At 41.6% G+C, this 25991-nt stretch overlaps 1 pseudogene; it reads left to right on the forward strand.

Moving 5' to 3' along the window:
• Positions 1-14217: 14217 nt before the first annotated feature.
• LOC101114138 (CBY1-interacting BAR domain-containing protein 1-like) lies at positions 14218-17178 on the forward strand (annotated as a pseudogene).
• Positions 17179-25991: the final 8813 nt, after the last annotated feature.

The raw sequence follows: 25991 nt of genomic DNA on the forward strand, positions 1-25991 counted from the left end.
TTTGGACAATAAATTATACAACCACTGTTACTTATAGCCTTGTGCCATAGCCTTTTGTGCGTGTGTGCTGTCGCGTCAGTTGTGTTCGACTCTGTGATGCTACGGACTGTAGCCCACCAGGCTCCTCAGTCCATGGAATTCTCCAGGCTAGAATATTGGAGTAGGTTGCCATGCCCTCCAGGGGATCTTCCCAACCCAGGAATAGAGCCTGTAGCTCCTGCATTGCAGGTGGATTCTTTACAGCTGAGCCACGGGGAAAGTCTTCATAGCCATTTGTACATATGTCTTATTTCTAAGCTCACTGAGTACAGGAAGCAAGTCACGTTCCTGTGTCTTTCATCAATAACACATAGTAAAGTATTTTGTATAAATATAGTAGAAAGTGGCACCCCACTCCAGTACTCTTGCCTGGAAAATCCCATGGATGGAGGAGCCCGGTGGGCCGCAGTCCATGGGGTTGCTAAGAGTCGGACACGACTGAACGACTTCACTTTCACTTTTCACTTTCATGCATTGGAGAAGGAAATGGCAATCCACTCCAGTATTCTTGCCTGGAGAATCCCAGGAACGGGGGAGCCTAGCAGGCTGCCGTCTATACAGCAGAGTCGTACAGAGTCGGACACGACTGAAGCAACTTAGCAGCAGTAGAAAGTTCAGCAAGTGCTTGTTAAATAAGACTGGCTGATACATTAAAATATCACGTATGTGAAGAGTCTAGCAAAATAGCTAACACATTCTAAGTGTGTTAGGTTAAAACAAAAAAGATCAATATATGTTGCTTTCCTTTGCCCCGTGTCTCCCAAGCTCTTTGTGGACAGGCTGTGCCACATAATTTAGTATCCAATTACACACTAGCTAGTTTGCTTTTATTGAGTTTTTGTGTGTGTGTGTGTGTGCGGTCGTATTTCTTCTACTAGATTGGAAACTCTTTGAAGGCAAGCATCATTGTCTTATAATTCTCTATTCCACGTAGCAAAACTAGTTCATGTTTATAAACTTGTTGATCACTGAGATTCTCCACACTCATTGGCTGGTAATTTGTAGGAAAGAGTGGAATGATGACCATGATAGAAGGTATCAGTTTAGGTCCCAACAATCAGAGGCAACAGGGTTGAAGACCACCTTCCCTCTTTGTAGATGATGCCTCTTGTGTTCTTCCAGCCAACAAACGTAGGAGGAGTAGGAAATCCTATTCCTAAGGATTTCAGTGACATTTTCCGAGTATGGGTTCAAAAGAGCAGGTAGTAGTTATGCAAAAGTATGGTTGTCTTTTGAAAGTAGGGGAAGAATGAAAACTATGCATAGTGTTGAGCACCAGCTGGGATGGAGCTCCTCAGCTATTTAATCTCCCTAAACCTGTTTTCTCATCTGGAAAATCAGGATAATACCTCTGCCTCTGGGGTGGTTGTGAGAAGAGTACATGAGAAATATCACATTAAATGCTTAGCAGAGGGCCTAACTTATTGCAAGCCTCAGTAAACAATAGCTATTTTTATAGTGGGTGATCTAGGTAGCTAAAGGTTTCGATGCTAAAGGTGGGGTAGCTAAAAATATAATTGCTATCGAATTTTTAGTTGAATCTTGTTTCTAGTGTCAGTGACAGCTGTAATTCTTTACCTGTTTATTCATTCAACCATTTATTCTTTTGTTCATTTATTCACTGTTCATTCGTTTTTTCTATGCCAGACACCAGGATTCCCAGGTGGCTCAGACAGTAAAGTGTCTGTCCACAATGCAGGAGACCCAGGTTTGATCCCCTGGTCTGGGAGATCCCCTGGAGAAGGAAATGGCAATCCACTCCAGTACTCTTGCCTAGAAAATTCCACGGATGGAGGAGCCTGGTGGGCTACAGTCCATGGGGTCGCAAAGAGTTGGACACGACTGAGCAACTTCACTTTCTTTCATGCCAGATCCACAATAAATGTTTATTAAATATTGTTGAATAGGGTGATGTGAAGAAAGAAATCAGAGAAGGCAATGGCACCCCACTCCAGTACTCTTGCCTGGAAAATCCCATGGACTGAGGAGCCTGGTAGGCTGCAGTCCATGGGGTCGCTAAGAGTCGGGCACGACTAAGTGACTTCCCTTTCACTTTTCACTTTCATGCATTGGAGAAGGAAATGGCAACCCACTCCGGTATTCTTGCCTGGAGAATCCCAGGGACAGAGGAGCTTGGTGGGCTGCTGTCTATGGGGTCGCACAGAGTCGGACACGACTGAAGTGACTTAGCAGCAGAAGTAAGAAATAGGTGAGGAAGATTAAGAGGTACAAACTTCCAGTTACAAAATAAAAGAGTTGTGAGTGTGAAACGTTCAGTGTGGGGAATATAATCGATAACTATGTTCTTTGTAAGGTGACACATGGTAACTAAACTTATTGTGATCATTTTGAAATGTGTAGAAATACCAAATAACTATGCTGTGTAATAGAATGAACATAGTCTTGTAGATCAATTATACTTCAAAAACAGACAAACAATTAGGATTGACATATGTACACCACTATCTATAAAACAGATAACTAATGAGAACTTTTTATGTAGCACAAACAACTTTACTTGGTACTTTGTAGTGACCTAAATGGGAAAGAACTCTGAAAAAGAGGGGATATATGTATACATTAGCTGATTCACTTTGCTGTCCACCAGAAATTGACACAGTGGTGTAAAGCAACTATAGTCAAATAAAAAACAAACAAATAAACCCATAGTGAAAAAAGATCAGATTGGTGGTTACCAGAGAGGCAAGTTGGGGCAGGAGGAATTGGATGAAGGCAATCAAAAGGTATAGACTTCCATGCATAACATAAATAATTACTAGGAATGTAGTGTACAATATGATAAATATAATCAACACAGCTGTATAGTGTACAAGAAAATGGTTAAGAGAGAAAATCCTAAGCGTTCTCATCACAAGAAAAAATTTTATTTCTATTTCTTTTATTTTATATCTGTATGCAATGATGGATGGTCACTAAACATTTCATGATGTATGTAAGTCAAATCATTATTCTGTATTCCTTAAACTTATTCAGTGCTGGATGTCAATTATAAATAATCATAAATGAAGCTGGAAGGAAAAAAATTCAGTTACAACTAAAAATGTTGACTTATTTGTTGCCTTGCAAATAGCTGAGAAAAGAAGAGAAGCTAACAACAAAAGAGAAAAGGAAAGATACACCCAACTACAGACAGAGTTCTAAAGAATAGCAAGGAAAGATAAGTAAGTCGTATTAATCAAACAATGCAAAAAAAAAAATAGAGGAAAATAACAGAATGGAAAAGACTAGAGATCTCTTCAAGAAAATTAGAGATACCAAGGGAACATTTCATGCAAAGATGAAATATCCAATAAAGGACAGAAACGGTACAGACCTAACAGAAGAAGAAGATATTAAGAAGAGATGGCGATGGCAAGAATACACAGAACCATACAGAAGAGTTCTTAATGACCCAGATAACCACGATGGTGTAATCACTCACCCAGAGCCAGATATCCTGGAGTGGGAAGTCAAGTGGGCCTTAGGGAAGCATCACTATGAACAAAGCTAGTTCAAATCCTAAAAGCTATTTCAAATCCTAAAAGATGATGCTGTTAAAGTGCTGTACTCTATACGCCAGCAAATTTGGAAAACTCAGCAGTGGCCAGAAGACTGAGAAAGGTCAGATTTCATTCCAATTCCAAAGAAAGGCAATTCCAAAGAATGTTCCAACTACCACACAATTGTATTCATCTAGTGTCAGACTTTATTTTTTTGGGCTCCAAAATCACTGCAGATGGTGATTGCAGCCATGAAATTAAAAGACGCTCACTCCTGGGAAGAAAAGTTATGACCAACCTAGATAGTATGTTCAAAAGCAGAGACATTACTTTGCTGACTAAGGTCCGTCTAGTCAAGGCTATGGTTTTTCCTGTGGTCATGTATGGATGTGAGAGTTGGACTGTGAAGAAGGCTGAGCACCGAAGAATTGATGCTTTTGAACTGTGGTGTTGGAGAAGATTCTTGAGAGTCCCTTTGACTGCAAGGAGATCCAACCAGTCCATTCTAGAGGAGATCAGCCCTGGGATTTCTTTGGAAGGAATGATGCTAAAGCTGAAACTCCAGTACTTTGGCCTCCTCATGCAAAGAGTTGACTCATTGGAAAAGACTCTGATTCTGGAAGGGATTGGGGGCAGGAGGAGAAGGGGACGACAGAGGATGAGATGGCTGGATGGCATCACAGACTCGATGCATGTGAGTCTGAGTGAACTCCGGGAGATGGTGATGGACAGGGAGGCCTGGCGTGCTGCAGTTCATGGGGTCTCAAAGAGTCGGACACGACTGAGCGACTGAACTGAACTAACATGCTTAGCAAGGTCATGCTCAAAATTCTCCAAGCTAGGTTTCAACTGTACATGAACCAAGAACTTCTAGATGTTCAAGCTCGATTTAGCAAAGGCAGAAGAACCAGAGATCAAATTGCTAACATCTGTTGGATCATAGAAAAAGAATTCCAGAGAAACATCTGCTTCATTGACTAGGCTAAAGCCTTTGACTGTATGGATCCCAACAAACTGTGGAAAATTCTTAAAGAGATGGGAATACCAGATCAGCTTACCTTCTTCTTGAGAAATCTGTATGTAGGTCAAGGAGCAGCTGTCAGAACTGGACGTTGAACAACGAATTGGTTCAAAATTAGGAAAGGAGTATGTCAAGGCTATATTTTGTCACTCTGCTTAGTTAACTTATATGCAGAGTATATCATGTGAAATCCCAGGCTGGATCAAGCACAGACTGGAATCAAGATTGCCAGGAGAAATATCAACAACCTCAGATATGCAATGACACCACCCTTATGGTAGTAAGCAAAGAGGAACTAAAGAGCCTCTTGATGAAAGTGAAAGAGGAGAGTGAAAAAGCTGGCTTAAAACTCAACATTCAGAAAACTAAGATCATGGCATCTGGTCCCATCACTTCATGGCAAATAGACGGGGAAACAGTGGAAACAGTGAGAGTCTTTATTTTCTTGGCCTCCAAAATCATTGCAGATGGTAACTGCAGCCTTGAAATTAAAAGACACTTGTTCCTTGGAAGAAAAGCTATGACAAACCTAGACAGTGTATTAAAAAGCAGTTTAATACAGTTTAAAACTTAATTAAAGCAGTTTAATTTTGCTGACAAAATTCTGTATAGTCAAAGCTATGGTTTTTCCTGTAGTCGTGTCTGGATGTGAGAGTTGGACCATAAAGAAGGTTGAGCACTGAAGAATTGATGCTTTCAAACTGTGGTGCTGGAGAAGACTCTGGAGAGTCCCTTGGACTGCAAGGAGATCAAACCAGTTAATCCTAAAGGAAATCAATCCTGAATATTTATTGGAAGGACTGATGATGAAGCTGAAGCTCTAGTATTTTGGCCACCTGATGTGAAGAGCTGACTCATTAGAAAAGACTCGGATGCTGGGAAAGATTGAAGGTAGGAGGAGAAAGTGAAAGTGAAGTCGCTCACTCGAGTCCAACTCTTTGCGACCCCGTGGACTGTAGACCACCAGGCTCCTCTATCCATGGAATTTTCCATGCAAGAGTACTGGAGTGGGTTGCCATTTTCTTCTCCAGGGGATCTTCCTTAAACCTGGGTCTCCTGCACTGCAGGCAGATGCTTTACTGTCTGAGCTACCAGGGTGCTGACTAGGAGGAGAAGGGAATGGCAGAGGATGAGATGGTTGGATGGCATCACTGACTCAATTGATATGAGTTTGAGTTAGCTCTGGGAGATAAGGAAGGACAAGGAAGCCTGGCATGTTGCAGTCCGTGAGGTCACAAAGAGTTGTACACGACTGAGCAGCTGAACAATGACAACAAAAAATTTTGAATAAAGAACAGAGTAATAAGTAACATGAGGAGATGATGACATTTTGGGAGATATGCTCTCAATGTTATCTCTGGATGAACATAAAATGTCCTGTGACTAAGGTCAGGGTGCTGGTTGCTGAAAGTGCAAAACCAGTGACTTCACCTAAGGGAACACAAAATATGTAACATTCCTTCAAGTCTTCTAACCTGTTACTGACTGGCAGCAGATGACTGCTTCCTGTGTGTGTGCCTGCTCAGTCGCTTCAGTTTTGTCCTTTGCGACCCTATGGAGTGTAACCTACAAGGCTCCTCTGTCCATAGGATTCTCCAGGCAAGAATACTGGAGTGGGTTGCCATGCCTTTCTCCAGAAGATCTTCCCAACCCAGGTTTCAAACTTGGATTTTCTGCATTGCAGGTGGATTCTTTACTGCTGGGCCACTGGGGCAGCCTGACTGCGTGCTACTTTGTGCAAAAACTCAAGGTTGCAGAGGTCAGTCCTCAGTTTCCCTTCTCTACCTCTAGACTCATCTTCCACAGAATCTAGCCTTACATCTCCCCTGACATCCCTTCCTTCTGATGCTCCAGGCAGAGTGAAGCACTCCCACTTTGGTGCCACCATTGTACAAATTTCTATTACTGTGCACATCTCTTGGTATCAGAGATAACTTGGCTGTAGATTCACAAGTACTGGGTCTATCTATGCCTCATTCTTTATATGTCCAACACCTGACATAAGGCCTGACATTTGATAGGTGCTCAGTAAATGTTCACTGAATGGGCTCTTGAGCAAACTAAGCTGTACGTTCCCTTTAGTCTCCTTTTCAAAAAGCATCCTTCCAAAGGAATTACATAGTATCTCAATTTCTACTTCCTCATCCTAGATCTTTTCCTGATGTCTTATATCCAATGCATCGCCAAGTCCTATGGGTTCAATCTCTAAAATATTTCCTGAATCTGTCTGTTCCTTATTACCCCGTTGCCTCCAATATCAACCAGACAGAACTGTTTCCCACTGGCCTGTTTCCTGCTGTTGTGTCCTAAGCTGGGCTCCCTACTTACCTCTTCTTGTCTTATCCCAATCTATTGTCCACACATCCTCAGTGATATTTTTCATGTAAATGACAGCATCAGCACCTTGCATTGTCAATAGCTTCCCAACATGCTGAGAATACACTCCCATTTCCCTTCCCTGGTCTGCAAGGGCCTGTATTATCCAAGTCCTACCTATCCTTCCTATTTCAGCTCCTGCAACTCTTCCTTGTTGCTCATTCTACTCCAGCCACAGTGGCCCTTGGAAATTCTTAACGTCAGCAAACTCTTTCCCACCTCAAGACCTACTGTTTTCTCTAACAGAAGCACTTCTCCTCTCTCCTTACACAGCTGGCTTCTTGTTGTTCTTCAAGCAAATGTCATTCCTCAAAGATCCTCCTGAACACACATACCATCGTGTCCTCTATCACAGGATCTTGTTTATTTTCTTCATAATTCTTATCAGAGTTCTAATTATTATATTTCATCATGATGACTTGGTTTGGGGAGGTGTTTGTTTGTTTGTCTCTGTCTGCATGGCATGTAAGATCTTAGTTTCCTGACCGTGGATGGAACCCTTGCCCCCAGCAGTGGAAACACGAAATCTTAAAAAGTGGACCGCCAGGGAAGTCCACCATGATTACTTGTTTACTGTTTGTCTTCCCTATTAGAATATAGGTGAGCTTGGAACACAACGTATATTTTATTCCCCACTGTATCCCAAGTGCTTAGTACAGTCCCTGGAGCAAAGAATATACCAAACATGTACAAGTGAATACATGAATGAGTGCCCTCACTATTTTAAGTGCAAACTGTCTAGCTTTTCTTTTAACTTGCAAATAGGTATAAGACTCCTCAGACTAAAGGCTAAAGATTTACCCTTGACTTTCTCTTCCCCTTGCAGCTGCAGCCTGTTGCTTCTTCGCTTACTTGACCAAAGAGTGGATTGTCTGTCTAGACCTCATCCACTCCCACTCTGTGAAACAGCTCTCACTAGTACCATGAATGACCTCTTTGTTTTTAAATCCACAGACATACGCTCCACTTCTCAGCCTACTTGACCTTTCTACAGCCACACTTCCTCAATTTGGTTCCACAGAACACTGTTCCCTGGAGTGGGTCTAATGAAAAAGTGTGTTCCTGTTCCTCCTATTAAACACCTTTATAGCATCCTGTGCTTCAACTCTGTAGCATTTAGCTCACTTGCAGTTAATTTGTTTAATTAGTTAATATCTGACTTTTCTGAGAAATGCATGTTCTTAAGGGCAGGGACCCTTATCTGATTTTTACTGAATAGACCCATATTCTTGCATGTAAAAGATGTTTGTTGAATTGAATGAACAAATGAATATGTTGCCCTCAGGGGAAATCACAATGTGAATATATTAAATGTAAAATCCTACACAGAAGAAATTTGTTCAAATCTATTTAGATCAGGATTTTCCGAACTCAGTTGCCCATAGCTCTCTTTGTTCTCTCACACTCCCAGTAGAATACCAGCAAACATCCTGGGGGAATTTATAAAACACACATGGGAACATGTTACTCTCCAGTGTTACATTTTGTTGGATAATCACTGTTTCTGCATATCTTCCTCACCTGACTCCCAAGGACTCCACTTTTCCTGATTGTCTTTTTTTCCTTCGCAGATGATCTCACCCATCATGAGGTCACCAGGCATTTAGTGTGTTGTTAACCACCAATTGTATAACCCCCAGGCCTGTGTCCCATCTAGTGACTAGATATATCTATCCTGGCTGCCTCACTAGCCTTTCATCCTGTGTCTAACCCCTGCAACCTCCCTGGCCTTTTTGTATTGTATACCTTGGTTAATGGTATCGTCATTCATCTAAGACGGAAACCTAGAGGTCTAAATTAAATTGATCAACTTTATTTCAGAAATATTGTTTATAACTTGGGCTTCTCTGGTGGCTCAGGTGGTAAAGAATCCACCTGCAATGCAGGAGACCTGGGTTCGATCCCTGGGTTGGGAAGATCCCCTGGAGAAAGGCAACCCACTCCAGTATTCTTGCATGGAGAATCCCTAAGGACAGAGGAGCCTGGCAGACTACAGTCCATGGAGTCCCAAAGAGTTGGACCTGATTGAGTGACTAAGCACAGAACAGCCTATGTAGAAATACTGAGACACTTCTGGGGATAGAACAATAAAACAATAAACAGGTAATTATAATTATGTGTGATAAGTGCTATTATAGAGGAAGTAGACAGAGTTCCCTGAAAGAGTCAGCAGGAGGGGGCACATAACTTGCAGGGTTTTCCAAAAGAAATTAAGTTTAAACTGAGACAGAGATATGAGTCAGAATTAGCCGGATGAATGGGGAGGGGAGAATGAGAAGTGCACACACAAAGCCTGGAGGCAAGACACAGTTCGGCACATTTGAAATAAAAATAGTTCCCATTGGCAAGAGAACAGAGCTATGGGGAAAGATGAGGCTGGAGAGAGGTGGGCAGGGCCAGATCATGCAGGTCTTATAGGTCAGATAGAGTTTGTAGTTTACCTGAGGGCAATGGAGAAATCATTTAAGCAGGGAATCAGAAGCTCAAATGCCTTCAGGGGAAGGCAGGTGGCCTAAATCAATGTCCTAGAGGAAGCAATGGGGCCCACAAAGACTCTCAGAGTGCACACTCCTCTGAAAGCACCCAACTTTGAATTTTAAAACTGTGACCTGGGCAAGAGCCACAATCACACTTTTTTTCTTTTTTAATTATTTATTTAGCTGTGCCAAGTTTTAGTTGCAGCATGTGGGATCTGTAATTGCAATATATGGGCTCTTAGTTGTGACATGTGAAATCTAGTTCCCTGACCAGGGATAGAATCCGGGCCCCCTGCATTGGGAGGGCAGAGTCTTAGCCACTGGACCACCAGGGAAGTCCCCGCATTTGTCTTTAAGAAAAAGAAATTAGACGCATGGAATGAAGCTAGGCAAGAGGCAGGAAGACCAGAAGGCAGTCCAAGTGAGAAATGAAGGTTTGAGTGGGAATCAAGTGTGGAGGGAGAGAAGTGGTAGGTTCTAGAGATATTTAGGAAGAAGAATCACCAGGCCTTAGGATAAATTTGATCTGTGGCTAAGGGATGATGAATTTTATAATTTTATATTTTATGTCATGACAAGAAAAATTTATACAAAATTTTTCTTTGCCCATTTGAGCTTCCTCCTTTCCCTTTGGTATGTATTGTGTATCTGCATTAACTAGATCTCCTTAGGAGATAACATCTTTCTTGATCTCATCAAGGGTCACAACTCCTCAGGAGATATCCTTCCTTCTTACTTAAATATTATAGCCACAACGACCCATAATCTGGATTGTGTATGCTGCCAATAATACATCGCTTAATATAATAGAGCCCTCTGTCTCAAAAACTGATATAACTGTATTTTGACCTTTAATGGGCTGAACTGTTCTAAGCACTTTCTGAGAAGCTGTTCCCAAGTTATACTTTGGCTCAAATAATTATTCATCAACAGGGAGAAATCAAGATTTGTTTATTACTGTTGTTGCTTATTGCAATGAGGATTCTATAGGACAGTGAAAGAGATGGCAAATAGGTCAATGGTAAGAACAGCCAAATGGAAAGAAACACAAAGAACTAAAAAGACGAGGGGTTAAAAGAAGATGCAATTTAAAAAAAATTGTATTTGGGCTTTTGACCTTGATACTGAGTCATGAAGGCAAATTAAAAGCCTGAAAGTTCAAACTGGAGTTCCAGTAAGCAACGCCAGATTAAACATGCATTTAATTCCACTTCCTTTCGAAACTCTACTAAAATGACAGAAAAGAGACTGAAAAAAAAAAAACAACAACATTGCTTAAGAACAAAGAGAACAAGAGAGGAGAGGAACGTTGACCGAATTAGCAGAACCAGGGAAGTGGCTTCCTATACTGACAGAGAAAGCCAAGAAGCAACTTGGATTTCCACGCCACAACTTGCAAAGGCTCAGGAACTGATGACATCGGTACCTCTCGAAGTTGCGGAGAGGAGGGACTATGAACAGGAGATGGATTGAGAGTCTGGTTAAAATGCTGTTAGACATCCAGAATCGCTCACTGACCCCAAATGGCTGGGCAACCTCTCTTCTCTTCCCTCATTCCAACAGAAAGCTGGAGATCTAGTTTCTGGAGCAGGTAAAAGAGACACGACCCTAAAGATACAGCCTTTAGCCGTTCCTCGAAGAAATAGACCTGCAAGATCAGTAAAGTACCCAGAAGATAAGCAAAACACTCCCCTCCACCCACCCACCCCCACTTAGACAACCAAGAATCACTAGATATCTGAGAATGCCCTCTTATATGAAGATGAGACCAGAACAAATAGAGAAAAACTACTTACAGAAAACAGACTAGGTAGAAACCAGCCTCCTGTCTTCCTCTCTTCTATGCCCCTTCACTAATTTAGTCCCAACACCGTGGGAATGAGCAGATAGAGATCTATGAGGGGTTGGGAGAGGTGGTATTAAAGCAGGGCGAGCAGGACTTCTGTGGGGTGGAGACAGTGGTCAGGACACTGGCAGCCAGGTACAGGCTGGTGAAGCCTAAGTAGAGTGACAAGGACTCCACAGAGGTATCGAGCCCAAGTAGGGTAAAGGGAATATTTGCAGAGGGCGTGGGAGTGGCAGCAGCAGCTGCCTGCCAGGGTTTTAGAGGTCAGATGAGTCAGACAGGCCATCAAGCATTGAGGCTGCTGTTGCTGCTGCTGCTAAGTCATGTCCAACTGTTTGAGACCCCATAGACTGCAGCCTGCCAGGTTCTTCCTCCATCCATGGGATTTCCTAGGGAGGAATACTGGAGTGGGTTGCCATTTCCTTCTCCAGGGGATCTTTCCAACCCAGGGATCAAACCTAAGTCTCTTGCATCTCCTGTACTGGCAGGCAGATTCTTTACCAACTGCACCACTTGGGAAACCCAAAGCATTGAGGGGTAGATGGCAATAGGCCCAAGCTTGGTGTCAGAGCCTGGGCAGGGCAAGTCCAGGAGAGGTAGGGGCAGCCATACAGTTTGGGAGATCAGAGTTTGAGCAGAGTCAGGAGTTATGTCCATAGCCAGTGTGATATGTTAGAGCCAAAAGGGAGGGAAGACAACATGTGAATGGGGTGCGGGCTGGATATGACAGTGGCCCCAAACAGGTTATGGGTATCTAAGTAGAATAAGAATGACTGTGATCCGGGAAAGGCAAGTGTCTGCAAGTGGAGTTCTGGATACACATATTTTCTAGCTTTATCTGCTGAGAGAGAGCTTGGAAACAACAATGTGTGCATACGTGCATGCTCAGTCACTTCAGTAGTGTCCGACTCTTTGGCTGGCAACCCTATGGACCTCTGTCCATGAGATTCTCCAGGCAAGAATACTGGAGTGGGTTGCCGTGCCCTCCTCCAGGGGATCTTCCTGACCCAGGGATCAAACCTGTGTTTCTTATGTCCGCAGCATTGGCAGGCAGGTTCTTTACCACTAACACCACCCGGGAAGCCCGGAAACAACAATACTCCAACGGCAATTAACACCTCTACTGCCCAAATCCTGGTGTCTAAATACCATCCTCAACTAAAAGAAACCTGGGACCCCTGAGGAAATGATTGATTCCAGAGTTGAGATAGGGAAAGTTACAAGATAAACCTGGACCGTCTTTCTGTGTCAGAAATAAAGAGATTCTTAAAGAATAATGCAGACAAAGCAAAAGAACATAAAGGGGGCTTGATGGGGACTCTCATTAACAAAATCTGAGCATCAAATAAATAATGACAATCAAATTGAATAAAATAGGAATCTATATGTCCATACTGATATAAAAATGAATAAATAAGTGAATGGGTAGAAGAGAAAAATTTTCCTTACTTTTAGAATGACAACTAATAAATTAAAAGGAATAATAAAGTGAAAAATCACCATTTGGCAACCATCATAGTAAAGATTCATTAAGCCAAAGAAACTAATGAGTAAAAGTTTGAAGAGGAACAGTATATATACACAGTCTCAAAGTACCTCTGCACAAAATGTTTACTAAATTACATGGGGCAGAAGAGTAACTTCACACGGAGAAACCTAGCAGATACCACTTTAATCAGGTGATCAAAACAATCTCAATAATGGGACACATTGAAACCGGTTATTACCTGGGTATTAACTGATGTGTGTGTGTGTGTGTGTGTGTGTGGTTAGTTGTGTCCACTCTTTGTGACCCCATGGCCTGCAGCCTGCCAGGCTCCTCTGTCCACGGGATTTTTCCCAGCAAGAATACTGGACAGGGTTGCCATTTCTTCCTCCAGTACTGGTGGCACCAGTGGTAAAGAACCTGCCTGCAGGAGATGGAAGAGACATGGGTTCTATCCCTGGGTCAGGAAGATCCCCTGGAGAAGGGAATGGCAACCCACTCCAGTATCCTAGCCTGGAAAAATCCCAAGGACAGAGGAGCCTGGCAGGCTGCAGTCCATGAGGTCGCAAAGACTGGACACGACTGAGCGCGCAGGTACAGGCCTCCAGTGTCACCTGATAGGAGGCAATAAGGACACATCATCCCTTCATGATGTTCTTGCTCCCAAAAAGCATAACCTGAATTCAGTCATGAGGAAACTCCTGCAGCGGGACATTCTACCAAGTAAGTGACCTGTAAAAAAATCGTCGAGATCACGAAAGCCAAAGAAACAGCGGAATGCCTGTTTTAGACGGAAAGAAACTAGAGAGATATGACAATAAATGCAGTGTATGGTCCTGGATTGGATCCTCTGTTATAAAAGGCAGCGTTGGGACGACTGGAGAAATTTACTGGGGTCTGTGGATTAGATGGCAGTCGTGTATCAGTATTAATGTGTTGATTCTAATGATATTGTTAGGTAGATCTTGTTTGAGGAAATGCTCAAGTACTGGGAATGATGGGTATGATACCCATCATCGGCAATTTACCCATGTTGGCAATTTACCCTCAAATGATTTAAGAAAAATTTTCTTTAAACCATTCTTGAGGGGACTTCCCTGGTGGTCTAGTTGTTAGGACTCCTGGCTTCCACTTAGGGGTCATGGGTTTGATTCCTGGTTGGGGAACTAAGATTCCACCTGCTGCATGACACAACAAAAAACCAAAACCAAACAACCAGTTCTTGTCTTTTTTTGAAAATTTAGACTTTTCTTACAATAAAAAGAGAAATTAAATTTAAAATATATCACTAATATCCTCAGAGAAATAAGTAGCTATCAAATTAATGAAACAAGAACAGACACTATGAAAAGAAATGCTCAAACAAAACAGAACTCTTGCAAATTAAAGATAAGGGTGCCCTGGCACACTTCCGGGCGCCCAGACTCTGTCATTGGGTCCAGCCCGGGGTTTCTAATCGTGAGTGAGGCAGCATGTTGAGATGCAGGTTGGAAAACCCGGACACTCAAAGCAGACAACTGCAAGATGCTGTTACAAATGTGGAGAAACATTTTGGAGAGCTGTGCCAAATCTTTGCTGCTTATGTGCAGAAAACTGCCAGACTGCGAGACAAAGCTGACCTCCTGGTGAATGAAATCAACGTATATGCCTCTACTGAGACCCTGCATTTAAAGCAGGGCCTGAAAAACTTTGCTGACAACCTTGCCAAACGTCAGGATTATTGACAAGCTGAGGTTGAAAGACTTGAAGCCGAACTAATTGAACCTTTGAACGCTTATGGAACCATTGTAAAAATGAAGTGAGATGATCTCAAAGCAACATTAACAGCAAGGAATTGAGAAGTTGAATAATTTACTCAGTTGGAAAGAACACATCAGAGAAACCCATCTGATCGACATGTTATTTCGCAGGCAGAAACTGAATTACGAAGAGCTAAAATGGATGTTCTAACTGTTGCATCCTGACCTGCATATAGGTTTCTCAAGAGGCAGGTCAGGTGGTCTGTATTCCCATCTCTTGAAGAATTTTCCACAGTTTACTATGATCCACACAGTCAAAGGCTTTGGCATAGTCAATAAAGCAGAGATAGATGTTTTTCTGGAATTCTCTTGCTTTTTTGGTGATCCAGCAGATGTTGGCAATTTGATCTCTGGTTCCTCTGCCTTTTCTAAAACCAGCTTGAACATCTGGAAGTTCACAGTTCACATATTGCTGAAGCCTGGCTTGGAGAATTTTGAGCATTGCTTTACTAGCATGTGAGATGAGTGCTATTGTGCAGTAGTTTGAGCATTCTTTAGTATTGCCTTTCTTTGGGATTGGAATGAAAACTGACCTTTTCCAGTCCTGTGGCCCCTGCTGAGTTTTCCAAATTTGCTGGTATATTGAGTGCAGCACTTTCACAGCATCATCTTTCAGGATTTGAAACAGCTCAACTGGAATTCCATCACCTCCACTAGCTTTGTTCGTAGTGATGCTTTCTAAGGCCCACTTGACTTCACATTCCAGGATGTCTGGCTCTAGGTGAGTGATCATACCATCGTGGTTATCTTGGCTGTGAAGATCTTTTTTGTACAGTTCTTCTGTGTTTTCTTGCCACCTCTTCTTAATATCTTCTGCTTCAGTTAGGTCCATACCATTTCTGTCCTTTATTGAGCCCATCTTTGCATGAAATGTTCCCTTGGTATCTCTAATTTTCTTGAAGAGATCTCTAGTCTTTCCCATTCTGTTGTTTTCCTCTATTTCTTTGCACTGATCACTGAGGAAGGCTTTCTTACCTCTTCTTGCTATTCTTTGGAACTCTGCATTCAGATGCTTATATCGTTCCTCTTCCCCTTTGCTTTTCGCTTCCCTTCTTTCACAGCTATTTGTAAGGCCTCCCCAGACAGCCATTTTGCTTTTTTGCATTTCTTTTCCATGGGGATGGTCTCGATCCCTGTCTCCTATACAATGTCACGAACGTCAGTCCATAGTTCATCAGGCAATCTATCAGATCTAGTCCCTTAAATCTATTTCTCACTTCCACGGTATAATCATAAGGGATTTGATTTAGGTCATACCTGAATGGTCTAGTGGTTATTGTCACCCTGCTTATTTAACTTATATGCAGAGTACATCATGAGGAATGCTAGGCTGGAAGAAACACAAGCTGGAATCAAGATTGCCGGGAGAAATATCAATAACTTCAGATATGCAGATGACACCACCCTTATGGCAGAAAGTGAAGAGGAACTAAAAAGCCTCTTGGTGAGAGAGAAAGAGGAGAGTGAAAAAGTTGGCTTAAAGCTCAACATTCAGAAAACGAAGATCATGGCATCTGGTCCCATCACTTCATGGGAAATAGATGGGGAAACAGTGGAAACAGTATCAGACTTTATTTTTTGGGCTCCAAAATCACTGCAGATGGTGACTGCAGCCATGAAATTAAAAGGTGTTTACTCCTTGGAAGGAAAAGTTATGACTAACCTAGATAGCATATTGAAAAGCAGAGACATTACTTTGCCAACAAAGGTCTGTCTAGTTAAGGCTATGGTTTTTCCAGTGGTCATGTATGGATGTGAGAGTTGGACTGTGAAGAAAGCTGAGCACTGAAGAATTGATGTTTTTGAACTGTGGTGTTGGAGAAGACTCTTGAGAGTTCCTTGGACTGCAAGGAGGTCCAACCAGTCCATTCTAAAGGAGATCAGTCCTGGGTGTTCATTGGAAGGAATGATGCTAAAGCTGAAACTCCAATACTCTGGCCACATCATGCGAAGAGTTAACTCATTGGAAAAAACTCTAATGCTGGGAAAGATTGAGGGCAGGAGGAGAAGGAGACGACAGAGAATGAGATGGCTGGATGGCATCACCAACTCGATGGACATGAGTTTGAGTGAACTCCAGGAGATGGTGATGGACAGGGAGACCTGGCGTGCTGTGATTCATGGGGTCGCAAAGAGTCAGACACGACTGAGCGACTGAACGGAACTGAACTGACAATGGATGTCAGGAACAACTCGTCATCTGGAGGAAATTACTGACAATTTTGAAAAGCAGAAAATAAAGGATATAAAGACTGTATTTTCAGAATTTATCACTATCGAAATGTTACTTCACAGAAAAGCTTTAGAGGTCTACACTGCTGCCTACCAAAATATACAAAAGATTGTTGAAGAAGGTTAGAGGTTTTCTGACATTCTCTATATCCACGAGATTATTCATCCCATTTAGATATTGTCAGAGCAAATTCAAAGTTACCTCTTCGGAGATCACTGTCATCTAAGTGTCTATCTGGAACAGGACAGGTATTGACCTCTCCACTAAGAAACGGTCAACAAACAGAAGATGATGATGAAGAGGATGAAGATTTAGATGTTATAGAAGACGAAAATTAAATTTCTTAAGTAAACTTTGCATTTCTATTTTCATCTTAAATGACCTGGAATCCAGAATTACTAAAATTGTAAAGCATAATACTGGCCTCATACGTTAGACCTCAAAATTAAATGCTATTGGAAATTTAGAAATTATTAAAGGAAATTTATGCCAACCAAAAAAAAATATGATAGCAGAACTTTTTTGTCTACTTACAAACTGTCACGATAGTAAGATATTGCACACTTATTGACTACATTCCCCACACTGCACATTTCATGGCTGTAACTCATTTATTTTACAACTGGAAGTTTGTACCTTCTAATCTCCCTCAGCTATTTCTTCCCTCCCCCCACCCTCTTCAACTCTGGCAACTACCTGTTTATTTTGTGACTGTTTCTAGTTTGTTATGCTTGTTCATTTGTTTTGCTTTTTAGATTCCACATATAAGTAAAATCATACAGTGTTCGTCTTTGTCTGATAACAGAAATTAAAAAAAATACGTAACAGAAAGCTTGCAAGACAAATTTGAGGAAATCTTACAGAAAAAATTATAAAGATAGATAATAAAGGGGTTAAAAAGCAAAAACAAAACAAGCCCCATAATAATTGGGTTAGACCAGGGGATACAACATCTGAATAATAGGTACTCGAGAAAGAGAACAGAGAAATCAGAGGGGAGGAAGTTATCAGATGAACAGTTAAAGAATTGAAAGATGTTACTTTCCACATTGAAATGTCCCACCTAGAGCCAGCACAGTGAGTGAAAACAGACCCACAACGAGAAACATAACTTCTTCAACGTACACTGGAAAATCTGGGATAAAGAGAAGAACAGATACGAGAAAGGAAACAAAACTAATTAAACATAGAGAAAGACTTAGGAATCCAAATGATTTGAGACCTATTAGCAGCCACACAGAACTCGAAGGCAGTGAAGAGATATCTTTAAGATTCTGGGGAAAAGTTACTTACAGCCTAGAACCCCGCAGTATAGCCCAGCTATCCATGATGTAGGAAAGCAAAGACGTTTTCAAGCATGCAAAGTCTTCTAAAATTAATTTCCCAACTACAGGAAATGGTGGCTGTATTTAAGAAGTTTTTGAGGGATATACTTCACCAAAATGAAGAAATAAACCAAGGAGGAAAACATGGGTTGAAAAGACACAGCTCAGAAAAAAGTGAAGGGAATCTGAGGATGAGGGTGAAAAGAAGTCCTGGGCAGACACTGCGCACTTGGGGCCGCAACAACCAGTCCAGATTGGAGTGGGTCCAGTGACTCCCGGAGAAGTGTTGCCAAAACGAAAGCACTAGAACATCCAAAGCACTTAATGTATTGAGCGAGGATTTCATAGTTGGGGAGATGTTTGGGGCTGAATTAATATGTACCTAGAAAACTAAGCATTCAAACAAATAAACCAAAAAGATAATTATTAATTTCCAGGAAGCAAAAAGTTTTGCAAGAAAGGAACACTAATATGACATTATATGACTCATTTATGAGCAGTATTTACAAAGCTGTAATGACTTAATAAGGCTTCCCAGGTGGCTCAGTGGTAAAGAATCCGCCTGCAACGCTGGAGAGGTGAGTTCGATCCCTGTGTTGGGAAGATCGCCTGGAGAAGGAAATTAGGCAACACATTTCAGTATTCTTGCCTGGAAAATTCCATGGACAGAGGAGCCTGGCAGGCTACAATCCATGGGGTCGCACAACTTAGTGATTAAACAGCAATGACAATGACTTCATAATCTTAATAATAACCAAAACTATGATATAATTATATTAGGGTCTGTGTTGCTGCTCTCAGCCTTTCTTTAGTTGGGAGGGGTGGGGGCCACTCTCTAGTTGTGGCCCGTAGACTTAATTGCCCCTCAGCATGTGGGATCTTCCCAGACCAGGGGTTGAGCCTGTGTCCCCTGCATTGACGAGCAGATTCTTAACCACTGGACAGTCAGGGAAGTCCCTGAGGGAAGTCCTTGAGAGTCTTTGCATTTGAAAATCTGTCCCCCAAGCAGTCCTGGAGCTCCTACTGACTGGATTCTTTCACTGAATGGTGGAAGTCTCTGAGCTGTGAGTTGTAGCGGATGGAGTCAGGCTGCAGCAAATCTGTCCAGAAGCATTGAATGTTTAGACCCCATGATATCTTACTTGAGGGCCCTTTCTCAGAGCATACTTTCCCTGTTTTATATACAATTTTAACACATTTGGTTACTAGGAATTTAATATAACCAAAAAAAAAAAGAACACTAGATTAAGAAATGTGAGACCTGGGTTGAGATTCTCTTTCTAGTTATAATGACATGTATTAATTTGTGAGCTAAATCATAAGTTTCTCAATCTGTAAAACCAATAATAATATTCCTATTATCTCAAAGTGTTGATGGGAAGTTTGTGTTTGTCAGAACTCTTTTGGTTACAAATGACAGAAACTCAGAAGCCCAACTCAGACCAATTTAAACACAACAAAGATAAATGAAAAATGGGTATGTATGGTGGAGTGAGCTCATGCAAGCTCAGAAGTCTAGGATTCAGATGTTTAGATGATATTGTTGTAGGTCTATGTCCCTCCATCTCCCAGCTATTTTTCTGTATGTTAGGATCTTGGCAGTAAGATAGATGGGCAGCTCCAGGTTTAGCCGATTTTATAGCATTAAGATAATCTTCAGAAGTACTGTTTTCTTGACAAATCTGACAAAAATCCAAGCACAGATTTGATAGGCCCAGTTTGGGTCATGTGCCCATCTTTGAACCAGTCTTTGGCGAGGGAGATGGAATATTCTGATTGATCAGGCCCGACCCTAGCGCTATTGACAGACAATGATGTCAACTGCAAAGGTCCCATAAGCATTTTGCAACTGCTAAAGTGTAGTGCAAATATAAGTAGCATTTATCATCTGCTGATAATAGATTAGAAACTGTATTAGAAGGGAAGACAGTCTGTCATAAATAAGCTCTACCCTAAGAGAAAAGAGAAGTGGGAGCCAATAGCAGGGAAACTGATAAGAAAAACGATTAAAATCCTACGTGAAAACTTTAGACGTGCAGTATTCTGAGACATTTGGTGTACAAATTGCTTTATAATCTTTACCCTATTGTTATCAGTTTAGCAAATTTTTATGTATGTTGAAAAATTAGTGCTTGCCTATGTGTTTAACTTGTCCATCTACAGTGACTTTTCTTGAAGTTTCCAGATAGCTGGTGATTTAACAGGGACTCTGTCCTAGAGAAAAGTTAATCTCATGGGGAAGATTGTGTAGATTTATTACATGGCAGTGCAGAATGAGAACTAAATCAGTCTTTTACACAATAAATTCTACACAAAAATGAAGTTTTCACTTCCACTCTCAAAGACAGAATATTGAATTGGGTGGGTCTATTGAAATAAGACAATACTCATGTTTTCACGTTAAGCTTGCTTGGCCAGATCTGTTGAGCTAAAAATATGCTCACTTTACCTACGTATAGTATGTAAATACATCTCTCTCTGGAGATCTGGGTTTAATCTTTTGAGTTCTCTTTTGCAGTTTCCTTTTTAGCAGAGTGTAGTTGGTGGGACCTGCCCCCTGGCAGCACAAAGCGCAAGGTTTTTCTTGGATTTTCATATCAACAGTGCTTATCACAGAAGATGACATGTTTCACCCTTTCTCCCATATAACACACAGCTCTGACATTAGATTCACCTGTTGCTACAGGACATTCTAGGAGCTTCCGTTCAGTCAGATCTCCTCCCCAGCTGATCTATATGTCAACCCATTAGGAAAGAAGGTATATATCATGTAATGTCTGTGATCACAGCTTGTCCCAAGTTATGACTTTATTAGGAAGAAGAAGAAGGAGAATGAGAAGGAGAAAGAATGGTTGATACATAGTTCATTTATGAACTTTTCAGATTTTCATCGCTCCCCTCAATCCATTTCCTCTAATCCTTTTTTTTTTAATTGGAGTATCATTGCTTTACAATGTTGTGTTGGTTTCTGCTGCACAGCAAAATGAATCAGCCACATGGATACATATATGCCCTCTTCCTTGGATTTCCTTCCCGTTTAGGTCAACACAGAGCAATGAGTAGAGTTCCCTATGCCGTATAGTCTGTTCTCATTAGTTACCTATTTTATACATCAGTTCAGTTCAGTCGCTCAGTCATGTCTGACTCTTTGCGACCCCATGAACTGCAGCATGCCAGGCCTCCTTGTCCATTACCAACTCCTGAAGTTTACTCAAACTCATGTCCATTGAGTTGGTGATGCCGTCCAGCCATCTCATCCTCTGTCGTCCCCTTCTCCTCCTGCCCTCAATCTTTCCCAGCATCAGGGTCTTTTCCAATGAGTCAGCTCTTCGCATGAGGTGGCCAAAGTACTGGAGTTTCAGCTTTAGCATCAGTCCTTCCGATGAACACTCAGGACTGGTCTCCTTTAGGATGGACTGGTTGGACTTCCTTGCAGTCCAAGGGACTCTCAAGAGTCTTCTCCAGCACCACAGTTCAAAAGCATCAATTCTTTGGCACTCAGCCTTCTTCACAGTCCAACTCTCACATCCATACATGACCACTGGAAAAACCATAGCCTTAACTAGACAGACCTTTGTTGGCAAAGTAATGTCTCTGCTTTTCAATATGCTGTCTAGGTGGGTCATAACTTTCCTTCCAAGGAGCAAGCGTCTTTTAATTTCATGGCTGCAGTCACCACCTGCAGTGATTTTGGAGCCCCCAAAAATAGTCTGACACTGTTTCCCCATCTATTTCCCATGAAGTGATGGGACCAGATGCCATGATCTTCGTTTTCTGAATGTTGAGCTTTAAGCCAACTTTTTCACTCTCCTCTATTGTAGTGTATATATGTCAATCCCAATCTGCCAATGCATCCCTCTCACCCACCCCCATTTCCTCTAATTCTTAATTTTATCTAGGTCATTCATTGTTTTGGATCACTATTTTGTACCAATTTGTATGTGCCTCGCCATGCTCAGTAGCTCAGGCGTGTCCTACTCTTTGCAATCCCGTGAACTATAGCCACCAGGCTCTTCTGCCTATGGAAGTTTCCAGGCAAGAATAATGGAGTGGGTTGCCATTTCCTACTCCAGTGGATCTTCCCAACCCAGGGATCAAACCGGCATCTCCTGCATTGGCAGGTAGAGTCTTTACCACTGGGAAGCCCACCAATTTGTATACATATCACTAATTCCTTAAACCTCTGTGCTGTTCATCTTCTTATAAAAATGGATTGCTATTTACTTACACAGTTTTAATAGAAAGCAAAGTGTCAATACCCAAAGTATTCATAATTCTAATCTATTTAGCGCCACAAAAAAAAATGTAAGTCTTTGCAGGAGGCAATCCCATTGGTGAGAGGTTAGTTTCCACAAAGAATGTATAACTTGGGAGGCAAATAGTTATCACACACTCAAGAGTGCTATCACACCAGGAGAGGGAGATTAGGAGAGAAATTTAAGGGGGCAAAGAGAAAGGGGATAGGTGGGTTGGCAGAAAAAGGTGATGGTTAATTGCAGAGTTATGGGAAGTGGCCATGAGGGAGAAAGCAGAGGGATAGAGCTCAGGGTGGAATTCAGCAGTCCAACTAGGGGAAAACAGTTATGTTTGTTTATGTTTCCATGGCAACCAAGGTACCTTAGAAACAGGAAATAGGCCAGGTAGAGAAATAAAGAGAAGTGCAAATCCCCAAATCACAACATCCTTAATTAGTTGCAGATTTTCTTTGTGTTAGCTTTACAGAGATCACTTGTTTTTAGATTTCATATTTAATTTTTTTCCTGCAAGATACCTATTTGTTTGGGGGAAGTTAAGAACTACCTCTGAAGAAAGGGGCTTGTATACTGATTTCATTTCCATTCAGTCCTGGAATTTTAAAAAAATAGATATTATTCAAAATGGAGATGACTGGAACACTCTTCTTCATATTTTTAACTTCCTTCTTGTAACAGGTCAGGAAAAGTCCTCTAAAAAGTCTATCCAGACCAGAGAAAAGTTGGTCATGGCCATGCGACTGCTGACGTGTTAGCATAAGTATATCTTGTCAACTCAGAGTTAAACTGTAATCCCCTAGTGCTGTGCTCAGTAGCTCAGTCATGTCCAACTCTTTGAAACCCCCTGGAATGTATAGACCAACAGGCTCCCCTGTCCATGGAATTTTCCAGGCAAGAATGCTGGAGTGGGTTGCCATTTCTTTCTCCAGGGGATCTTCCTGACCCAGGGATCGAAACTGCATCTCCTGCATTGGCAGGAGATGGATTTTTTTACCGCTGTGTCACCTGGGAACCCCGATCTCCTAGTAAGGGACTATATATTTACAGGTGGCCTACACTCTTTCCATGCTCATCCGTCCCTTCACATTGACACTGGAATTATCTTACATATACTGCTTAATGGCCTTCCTTTGCCTACAGAATATAGGACTAAACTCTTTAAATGCATTCGAAACCCTCCTCAATCTCCTTGATATTCTCATCTCTGATTATATTCTTCATCGTTCTTCTCCATCAACTTATTTTCCAAGTCTCAGTTCAAAGCCACCACCTCCATGAAGGGGCTTCCCTCGTAGCTCAATCGGTAAAAATCCTCTTGCAATGCAGGAGACCCGGGTTTGATTCCTGGGTTGGGAAGATTCGCTGGAGAAGGAAATGGCAACCCACTTCAGTATTCTTGCCTGGAGAATCCCGTGGACAGAGGAGCCTGACAGGCTACATTCCATGGGGTCACAAGAGTCAGACAGGACTTAGCAACTAAACCACAACTAAAAATAAATGTTTAGTTGTTTTCATGTCTGTTTTTTCCTTTAGCATAGCAGTTCTCTGAAGGCTGCTTCCAATCTTTTTTAAAAAAATAAATCCTTATATATTTATTTTTGGTTGCACTGGGTCTTCATTGCTGCACTTGAGCTTTCTTTAATTGTGGCAAGGTGGGGCTACTCTTGGATGTGGTGCATGGGCTTCTCATTGCAGTAGCTTTTCTTTTGTGGAGCACAAGCTCCAGGGCATGTAGTTTTAGTCGTTGTGGCCCACGGATCTAGTTGCCCTGAGATATGTGGGATCTTCCTAGAGTAGGGATTGAACTTGTGTCCTCTGGATTGGCAGGCAGGTTCTTAACCACTGGATTACCAGGGAAGCCCACAATTTAAAAATCTGTTAATATCATTCTTCCATCATTCCTCCATACCTATCATTCATTCATTTAATTAACAAATATTTACTGATCACCTAATCTGTGCCAGAGTCTGAATGAGTAATTCTCCTTTTATAATAATAATGGCAATAATTAAGAAGAGAATAATGGTTAATGTTCACCGAGCGCTTACTATTGTATCATGTGCTGTGAGAAGTTTTATACTTTTTGTTTTGAACCAATTATAGACTCACAGAAAGCTGAAGCAGTAGAATATAGATTACTATTTGCTCTTCATTCAGCTTCCCCTATGGTAATATCTCATAGAATTGTAGCACAATATGAAAACCAGGCAATTGACCTGGAACAATATTTTAAACTAGACTCTGGATCTTATTCAACTTTTGCCATGTTTTAGCATGCATCCTTTCACATGTTTGTAGTTCTATGCAATTTTTAAACCATGTAGATTCATGGAACCACCACCGCAGTCAAGATAAAGAACCGTTCTACCACCACAACAGATGAGCTCTTACTTCATACTTGTGAGCAACGCACACACCATCCCTGACCCAACAGCCATCAACCATCTCTCGCTCTCTACAGTTTCGTCATTTCAAGAATGTTATTATCAATGGAATCATATAGTGATTGACTTTTTTTCGTATTTTATGTTTTTTAATTTTTTAATGAAATATAGTTGATTTGCAATGCTGTGTTAGCTTCGGGTGTACAGCAAAATGATTCAGATGGGTAGATAGATTTCCTTTTTTAACTTAACTTTTTAAATTAATTTAATTGGAGGATAATTACAGTATTGTGGTGGTTTTTGCCATACATCGACATGCATCAGCCACAGGTGTGCATTGTGTCCCCCCATCCTGAACACCCCTCCCACCTCCCTCCCCACCCTATCCCTCTGGGTTGTCCCAGAACACCAGCTTTGAGTGCCCTGCTTCATGCATCGAACTTGGCACTGGTTGTCTATTTTACATATGGTGATATACATGTTTCAATACTCTTCTCTATAATCATCCCACCCTAGCCTTCTCCCACATAGTCCAAAAGTCTGTTCTTTACATCTGTGTCTCTTTTTCTGCCTTGTGTATAGGGTCGTTGTTACCATCTTTCTAAATTCCATATATATGTGTTAATATACTGTATTAGCGTTTCTCTTTCTGACTCACTTCACTCTGTATAATAGGCTCCAGTTTCATCCACCTCATTAGAACTGACTAAAATGTGTTCTTTTTTTATAGCTGAGTAATATTCCATTGTGTATATGTATCACAACTTCCTTATCCATTTGTCTGCTGATGGACATCTAGGTTGCTTCCATGTCCTAGCTATTGTAAACAGTGCTGCAGTGAACATTGGGATACATGTGCCTCTTTCAATTCTGGTTTCCTCATTGTGTATGCCCAGCAGTGGGATTGCTGGGTCCTATGGCTATAGATAGATTCCTTTTCCAATTATTTTCCATTATAAGCTATTACCAGCATAACCTCGAATTCCCTGTGCCATACAGTAGGCCCTTGTTGGTATCCATTTTATACACTGTAGTACTCTGCTCAGTCAGTGAATCAGGTCTGACTCTTTGTGACCCCATAGACTGTAGCCCATCAGACTCCTCTGTTCATGGAGTTTCCCAGGCAAGAATATTGGAGTAGGTTGCCATATGCTTCTCCAGGGGATCCTTCTGACTCAGGAGTCAAACCTGCGTCTCCTGCATTGACAGGCAGATTCTTTTCCACTGAGCCACCTAGGAAGCCCATATATGC

The sequence above is a fragment of the Ovis aries genome, chromosome 15, assembly GCF_016772045.2.
Source record: "Ovis aries strain OAR_USU_Benz2616 breed Rambouillet chromosome 15, ARS-UI_Ramb_v3.0, whole genome shotgun sequence".
NCBI classification, from domain to species: domain Eukaryota; kingdom Metazoa; phylum Chordata; class Mammalia; order Artiodactyla; family Bovidae; genus Ovis; species Ovis aries.